Source organism: Coptis chinensis, chromosome 5, assembly GCF_015680905.1.
Source record: "Coptis chinensis isolate HL-2020 chromosome 5, ASM1568090v1, whole genome shotgun sequence".
Taxonomy (NCBI): Eukaryota; Viridiplantae; Streptophyta; class Magnoliopsida; order Ranunculales; family Ranunculaceae; genus Coptis; species Coptis chinensis.
The window spans coordinates 31,931,837-31,940,637 of NC_141460.1; positions in this window are offsets into that span (position 1 = coordinate 31,931,837).

An 8,801-nucleotide genomic window follows, 5' to 3' on the forward strand; every position below is an offset into this window, starting at 1 on the left:
GTCGGGCATTATGTCAGGTGGTGTGTGTGAAATAGTAGCTAGAGGTGTAGTGGGTGGTATACTAGATAGACTTGTTTGTTGACGTTGTTGTGTAATTAAGTTCGGTGTTTTTGTTCGGCCAGACCTTAATCTCATACAAGGCTAAGACCAATTTTAGCTAAACACATCAACACTCCAAACTATTCTGATATACTAGTATAAACCTCTAACAAGAGAAGCGAGGTGTGGAAGGAAGGAATACCTAATTGCGTCCTTGCTTCGCTTATGAATAACATCTTGTTTACGCGATGTTTAGTGTATATAACAAGTTAGAACACTGAAAAACTTGAAAATCAAAGTTCGAATCAAAACTGTAGAAATCCGGAAAAATCTAGGTTAGGGCGCGGTCGCGCTCCGTGTAATCATGAAATTACAGTGTTTTAGGGCGGGTCGCGCTCCACATGGGGGCGGGTCGCTTCGTTACTGATCTTTTTGCTGGTCGCAAACTTTCGATAACTTGGGCAAGTGCGCTCCATTTGAAGCGAGTCGCTCCGTTCGAGGCAATTTTTTTGGAAGTTTTCAATGCTAAAACGGACAACCACAAGTATGAATCAAACAAGGGTGGGTGGGTGAAATGGGACTTTAAGAAAAAATTAACACTTCGAAAACAATGCGAAAGTAAAAACTAAAGATGGCGCCATTTGATAAACGATGAAATTGATATGTTTACCTCTGAAATGAGCGATGAAACTCAAAACGTAAAGTAAACTAAAACTAGATTATGTGTCTATATTTTATCAAAGATTTCTACTCTCAATCCTATGAGATATAGTGGAGTAGAGTGATTCGTTCCACTCCTAGTCCTTTAAAGATCTTTGTGTTCTCTAATGATAAGTATTCTTAACTTTAAAGTCTAATGAGAGATTTTGAAGTGGCAACTAGACTACAATGCAACTACCCACAAGATGCAACTAGTCTAATTATTAGAACAACTATGGGAATACTACGTCGATTCTATGATAAGGAATTAGTGGGGAATTGATTCCACCTTAACTCAACTTAACTTACTAACGAATGAATCGTCGTGAATCGAATTGAACTCGCTATTTAGAACAATTGGTTCTTCCTAATCCCTAATTATACATGGCATTTCTACCAATTCATAACTAGCATGTGAATGATTAAACCCATTCTCATGGAGAACTAATCGTTTCTAGAGTGGAATAGAAATTACGACTGTCCTACACTAACACAAATCAAGCTTTCATCAAAGCTTTTCAACCCCCTCTAATGGAGGTTTAGCCGAGAATCATTCTACTTAATCATTTCGATTAAATTAAAACTAAACATACTATTAAGAATTGAAATTTACTAATCTAATTTAAACAATAATTAAAATCTAATTAATAATTAAGACATGATATCAACAAGAATTTAAACTAGATCTATAATTGTAATGACAGAAAACGAATTGAATAAGAATCTACTAATTTATTTATCTAATCAATGAAGATCAATGATTTAAGAGTTTAATCTAAAACAAGAATTGGATTTGAAACTAAACTTAATTAAAACAATTAAATCTTGATCTAGAAGCTATTCTAATGGTTACTTTCTATTCTAAGCTACCTTTATTTTTCTAACCTAACTATCTACCATTAACCAAGAGTGAAGCTTTGGTTTTTATACATTCAGATCCAAAAATCATACATGGGCTTGGAGCCATGTTTTGGGCCAGAGAATCAGGCCCAAAACCCAATTCTTTCAGTCCAAAAAGGCCTCTTCAGCTGCAGTTGGCTTCAACAGAATTTTCGTCCACTTCTGCTCCTCTGATTGGGTCAAGGCTTGGACCATTGGAAATATCTTTCCGAGCCGGTCGTTTTGACATAAGGTAGGCCCCATTCTGAGGTCTGAGTCCAAAGATACGGTCTTTGGAAGTTCTGCTGACTTGTGTGTTGTTTCTGCCCGCGTCGACTTTTCAGCTTTTGACCGGGCTTTAGGAAGGCTTTATCTTCTTGAATCTTTGCCTTTAATCACAGAACTCCTTAGCAACCGACCTTTGCTTCTTTATCTCGCTAAAGTGGCACATTTCTGCACATAATGGACTTTGAAGCCTGAAATGCATAAAACACGAATCGGTGTTAACTCTTAATTATTACTCACATAATTGGTCTAAAAAGTATGATATTCTGCAGGGTTAAAACTACAGTTTGGGCTCTTATCGCAAGTTAAGTTGGAGCACCACCCACCAAACGCTGGAACTCAACTTTTGGTCGAAGCGTGACCTCGGCCGCCTTGCCAAGGCAAAACACGAGTGCCCCCGCTAAAGCGCCTAGACCTCGAAGTTTTTCCCCGAAAAGAAACCCGTGCCCTACCATGGCTAAGTTCGAAGGCGACCAGCCCAAACGCGGAACTCTAGCTTGACCTGATTGCAACTGCGCCAACCTAGGCTATTTTTTGAGCGACTGCGCCATCTCTGAAACTGCCCGATTTCCACGGTGTTTGTTTCAAACTTCCATTTCTTTCAAAGTTCTTAGTGTTCTAACTTGTTATACACACTGAGCATGCGTAAACAATACGTTATTCATAAGCAAAGCAAGGAGGCATTCATGTACTCTTTTCTTCCACACCTCGTATCTCCTGTTAGAGGTTCATACTAGCATATCAGGATTGTTTGGAGTGTTGTTATGTTTCATTAAGATTGGCTTAGCCTTGCATGAGATTAAGGACAGGCTGAAGAAAAACGCCTAACGTAATCAACCAGCAACGTCAACAAACACGCCTTTCTAGTATACCACTCATTACACCTCTAGCTAATATACCACACACACCACTGGAAATAATGGGTGAAGAAAGAGAGTCTCCTCTCTCGACTTTTTACAAAGCCTTGAGCGATAGCCCTAAACGGCATCGTTCTATCGGAATCGAGTGGGAGATTTTTGAATCCCCAAAAATATTTAATTTGTTACCCGTTTTCATGGGTTAGACCACGAAAAGCCTTATCAAAGACATCGTAGGATTGACCAAGTCCTTACTACATTCCACCATCCTACGGTTGGTCTTTGAACAAATTAAACTAAGGGTATTTCCTTTCACTTTAGCCGGCCGATAAGTGTGCGTCTTGTTTAACTGCCCAAGAGCCTAATTTTGTGGACTCGTGGGCTAAACTTGTTCAACTGTTTATGGAACATTTTTACCCACCACTGAAGACCGATAAAATATTTTCCAAGATTCATTTCTTTTTTGAATCCTCATGAATCATTCGAGGAGGCTTGGAATCGTTTCACCGATCTTCTTATAGAGTGTTCACACCATAACCTAGCAAAAGACACATTAGTTCGTGCCTTTTTCAAAAGACTTCTACACCACCATAAAGAAGTCCTTGACATAATGAATGGGGGTAGTTTCCAAAGTAAGGGAGCCTCAGAGACTTATAAATTTTTAAAAGATCAAACAGAGCGTAATAATAACTGGGGGGTAGTGAGGATATCTGCGGTTCTGCTAGTTCTTCTACAACAGTTAAGGCTGCCGGTATGTTTGAGATGAAACCTAATCCGGAACTTAAAAATTTAATTGAATCTCTCACTAAAAAGGTAGAGGCTATTTCTGTTCAATAAACGCCTATCCCCATCATGAATGGCAACTATAATCCATGTAATTTTTTTTTTGAGTCCTGAGCATCCAGACTCCTATTGTCCTCTCGCCTATGAACAACAACAATCACAACAAGATAATGTTTGTTCCATTAATAGCGAACCTAGCGCAGCTTGGCGACAAAACCCCAACTTCGGTTGGCAAAATAATCAACAACCTCCAAGGTTGTTTAACCCAAATATTAGGCCAACAAACAATTACAACCAAGGTCCACCAAGGCAAAGACAAGGTCAGGGTAATTATAATTATAACAACCAAGCTCAACCACGACAAGGACAAGGTTAGGGTAATTATAATAATTATAATACTAATAGAGGTATCGTTCCAGTAAATAATAACTACCAAGATCCACCCATTAATAATCACATGACATAGTTCTTGTCATTCAACCAGTGGTAAATACTACTCCACAACCGGATCGTTTTGATACCTTTATGCAATCTCAACAACAGATTTTATAAGCCATCCAACTTTCCTTAAAGCAGTTAGCTCAAGAGAAAGTACAACCCAAAGGTGTGTTTCGGGATAAGCAATACCTAATCCTAAAACACCAAACACAGCCTTTGAGGTAAAGCGATAATACTAGTAACAAAAATGCAAACGTGGGTGAGATAAATTCCATCACCACTCTCCGATTCCGCAGAGTGGTGGATAACAAAGTAACTATGTCTATAGGTACCCCACCAGTAGTCCCTACACCAGATATTACACTAGATACCAAAACAGAAACTGAAGATCCTACCCCTGTAGAGGTACTAGTTAAACCGCAGCCTAAGAAATAGAAAAGCAAGGTTAACCATCTTGTTGATCCATATGCTAAATATAGAGAGAAACCATCGTTTCCTCAGAAATTAGTTATGTTAAACAAGGATACAAATTTTGACGAGATTAGGGAAGTTTTTAAAAATCTAACGATAAACTTACATTTTCTTGAAGCGATTAAAAAGTTACCTCATCGTGCTAAGTTTTTTAAAGAGTTGTGCACTACTAGGCGTAAGACAAAGATTCCTAAAGACGACTTTTTAACTAAACAATTTCCAACTTTAACGGAACACAATGGAATTGTTAAGTACAAGGACCTCGGGTAGCCCCATTGTACAATGCACCTTTAGAGGATACTCACACGACCATTGCTTTATTAGACCTCGAGAAAAGTGTTAACTTACTCCCTTATTATTCATATAAACAAATAGGTCTATAGAAATGCAGCCTACAACAATGGCGTTGCAATTAGTCGATAAGTCTATCAAGTATCCTAAGGGTGTAGTGGAAAACGTGCTTGTTAAGGTTTAGGATTTCTACTATCATGTGGATTTTATTATCCTCGATATAGAACTTCGATAACGATTCATTACGATCATTTTAGGGCACCCTTTCTTGGCAACCGCCAACGCTTTTTATAAACTGCCGTGATGGTTCGATGTCTTTGTCCTTTTGGCCATCTTTCCGTTGAGGTAAACATTTTTAAAATGATCAAACAGTTGCGATACTTAATATCGAAGGAGAGGTTAGCATGATCGAGAGCTTAGCTCATGATTATTTCAAAACCACGTTCGGATGACCGGATGCACAAATTCTTTTCCTTTGGAAGTTCCAACTTCGACAAATACTCCTTGGGCGTAGAGGAAATTGAAGAAGATTTCCTTAAACTCTTTACAACTCTTCCTTGCCACCTCGCGGAGTCCCACCCCCGCCAACATCCATTTTTCCGTTGACGCCTTATGGACGGAAGATGAATTTTTCACCCTCTATCCCGGTGATTCTTTTGACCCACCTATTGAGGAATGTCGGCATATCTAAAGGCTTCTAATGATCTAAACCACGAGAGCTCTAGCTAATACTCATTCATCTTCCATCACCAATTTTCCCCACCTTCCACCTTTTCAACGGAACACGGAGTTTCGCGTTTGACCCTTTCGTTTCTTCTGTACTTAATGATTTTCTAAATTCTCTTAATACAGAAATAATTCCCAAGGAAAGGCACTCGACACCTTCATTTTCAGAATTGAGACAGGTTCCACCTACACCATGAATGAGTTTTTTGTGCCAAACCCACATTCTCATTTCTTCCATTCCTTATGTCCGAAATTCATCCATATCCACCATATCTTCCATAAACATCCATTTTTTCATGATCATTCACTTGGACACCCTCTCGCTCAAAGATGAAAAAAGAAGGTGCTTACGTGTTACGTTCTAGATCTATCGGACCGTTTTCCATTTCACTAGGGTTGCGCCAGTAGGAAATCTTGGTGTTTGATTCTGTTTGGGGTGCATTCCATGTTATTTATTTATGGGAAGACCCACAACTCTTTTAGGGTTGTTGATATATGGAAAACTGCGGATATATATATATATATATATATATATATATATATATATATATATATATATATATATATATATATATATATATATATCGATTATTTGTTAAACTCTAAAGTATCGACTATAAACGGCTCATTTTTTTTGTTGGTGTACTTCCTTACAATTCCATATATTGGTAAGTGCACCACTTAGGTAATCGGGCCCTCCCATATATATATATATATCCAGTTATTTGTTAAACTCTCGAGTATCTGACTATAAACGGCTCATTTTTTTTGTTGGTGTACTTCCTTACAATTCCATATATTGGTAAGTGCACCACTTAGGTAATCGGGCCCTCCCTATGGAGTGTGTGGCTGTAAGTACCGGATCCTAAGTCCATATTTAACATAATTCACGTTTTCCACTCTTGCATGTTTTCTCGATTTCTGAGTCATGTCCTTATTGCTTTTCGTTTTTCTTATTTTAAATTTTATTCATAAAAAGAAAAAAATATCAAAACCATAAAAATGGTAATCTAGCAAGTCTCGGGAATCTGACTTTAAAAGACCCACGTTAAAACAAAATTTCTAAACTTCGTTGCCAAAAATTTGTTTGGGGGTGGGGTGTTCATTTTCAATACTGGATTGTTCAACTTTCCATTTGTATTGCTTAGACCGTTTAATCGTATTCCAACTCGGGTTGACAGTCTCTATGAAATTAGATTTCATTCATTCGTATAACTTATGTCATGCACGCACTTTGAGGTGTTTTCTATCTTCTTATATGTCATCCATAGTTGGAATAGAGTATTTTTATGGATCATTGGATTGGAAATTCTCTCCTGATCTTTTCCATAGCTCATTCGCAAAAATCGGACCGGTAACGAAGCGGAAATTTTAGTTTGAAGTTGTGCAAAAACTTCGACAAAAATCGAAAAATCAAATTGGGCTTAGGCCAAAACTCTTTAAGCACGCGTGCCACGACATGCGTCCCTTTCCTTCAAACCAGCGGTTAGTGATTCCATCTCCTACCACCTCCATTAACAAGCTTTAAACCCTAACCAAATAAAAAAAAAAAAAAAAAAAACCAAACTTAACCCGGCGCCAAAAATTCATTCCCACCACCATCCCCAACATTTACAACCAACAAAAATTAAAAAAAAACCACAAAATATTTGAACTGGCCGCATAACAATTTTGTCCCCACCACCATCGTTTTTTTTAAGTAGGATTGTTTCACATTGTTTCCTACACCATATACAAACCCTCAAATCTGTTCAACACTTTCAATGGCTCTAAGACAAACAATTCTACGGAACAAGCTTTTACGGCCGACCGCTTCACTGCTTTTCTGTTGATGAGATGATTAGGAGGAATTGGAATAGGTTGTCGTACTTTCGACAAATGATTTTTACCACTACGATTTAGTGGAACAATTTTATAAGAAGAGAGTTGGATGGTCAAAAAAATTCATGAGCGTATTTGGGACTAGGAGAGAATTATCGAGAGAGAAGTTGTTTGAGATTCTAAGCATTACGCTGAACACCACCTCGATGCCACCGTGCAGAAATCCCAATATCTTGTAGTTCCTGCATTGATGAGCGACACTCTCATGGAGGGTCAATACAATCCAATTCTCATTGTGCTCGACGGTCATCTCGGAACCAACCAACGGGCTGTAACTTCGATTGGATTGGTAAGAATGTTATTGGGAAGGAGAAAGTGGCGACATCGGTTTGACATGTCCGCGACGTTATCCGGATATTGCAAGAGAAGAGGTATGAATTCTGTATTCTCGAAGTTTTTGATAAATATGATTAGAGGAGTTGGGAGGAGTATTGCACCATTTCCTACTTTAATTACGAAAATAATGTTGTCTTGGGGGGGGGAGGAAACCAAGAACTGAGCGGACTATGTTGAAATTGCATTCAAATGAAACTATTTATACGGAGTGCATCCGAAAGACTTGGATGGTGTCGGAGGATAGGATGATTGATTCGGATGAGGAAAGGGAGGACATGACATGTTTGGATGAAGATGCCTTAAAGAAGTGTACGTCTGATTCAGAACGCATGACAGTGTTGCATACTGGCGTGCGTTGCATTTAGGCTATTTGTGAAGATATACGAGATAGGCAAATTAAAATTCAAACGAAACAAAATATCCTTCAGACGAGTTTTGAAAACCTCAAAAAGGGTCAGGATGATCTCTTGTATAACATGGGAACACTCTTTCAGCGTCACGATGCGCAATATAAAGAGTTGAAGTCATAAATGAAGGCAGCAATGGAAGCACTGGCTTTTGTTCAAGTAGAGATTCTATGGCGCTTTTGCCCCTGGAGGTTTTCGTTTCAGATGAGTTTGAGAGGCATGAGCATCATCGTCAAAGGGCCGGATGGCTCGGGCCTTTCTTCATCTCAGGCCCCATCTTCATCCCAGGCCCCATCTTCATCCCAGGCCCAATCTCCATCTCAGGGTCCATCTTCATCACGTAGCTAGGTTTTCTAAAAATATGTTGTTTCGATTTTATTTAGTTGTTTTTATTTTTTTTATTTGTTCAGATATTAAGTTTTTTAAATTCAATAGTTAAATTTGAATTCGGTTGTTAAATGTTGTTTAAATTTCAGTTTTAATATAATATGGTTATATTCAAATTATGCATTGTTTTTATCGTTAATCCCATCTTCCCGAATTGTTTGGGGGAGGTATTATTTACTCTAGCATGATTTGTTATATGATCCTCCAGTTTAGAATTTGTTTTGGAGTGAGGGTTGATAATTTTTCGATATGGGTATACCTATGATTAGATGTTGTGGTTGAATGAAATCTAAAAAGAATTTAGAAGTTACTATTCTAAATT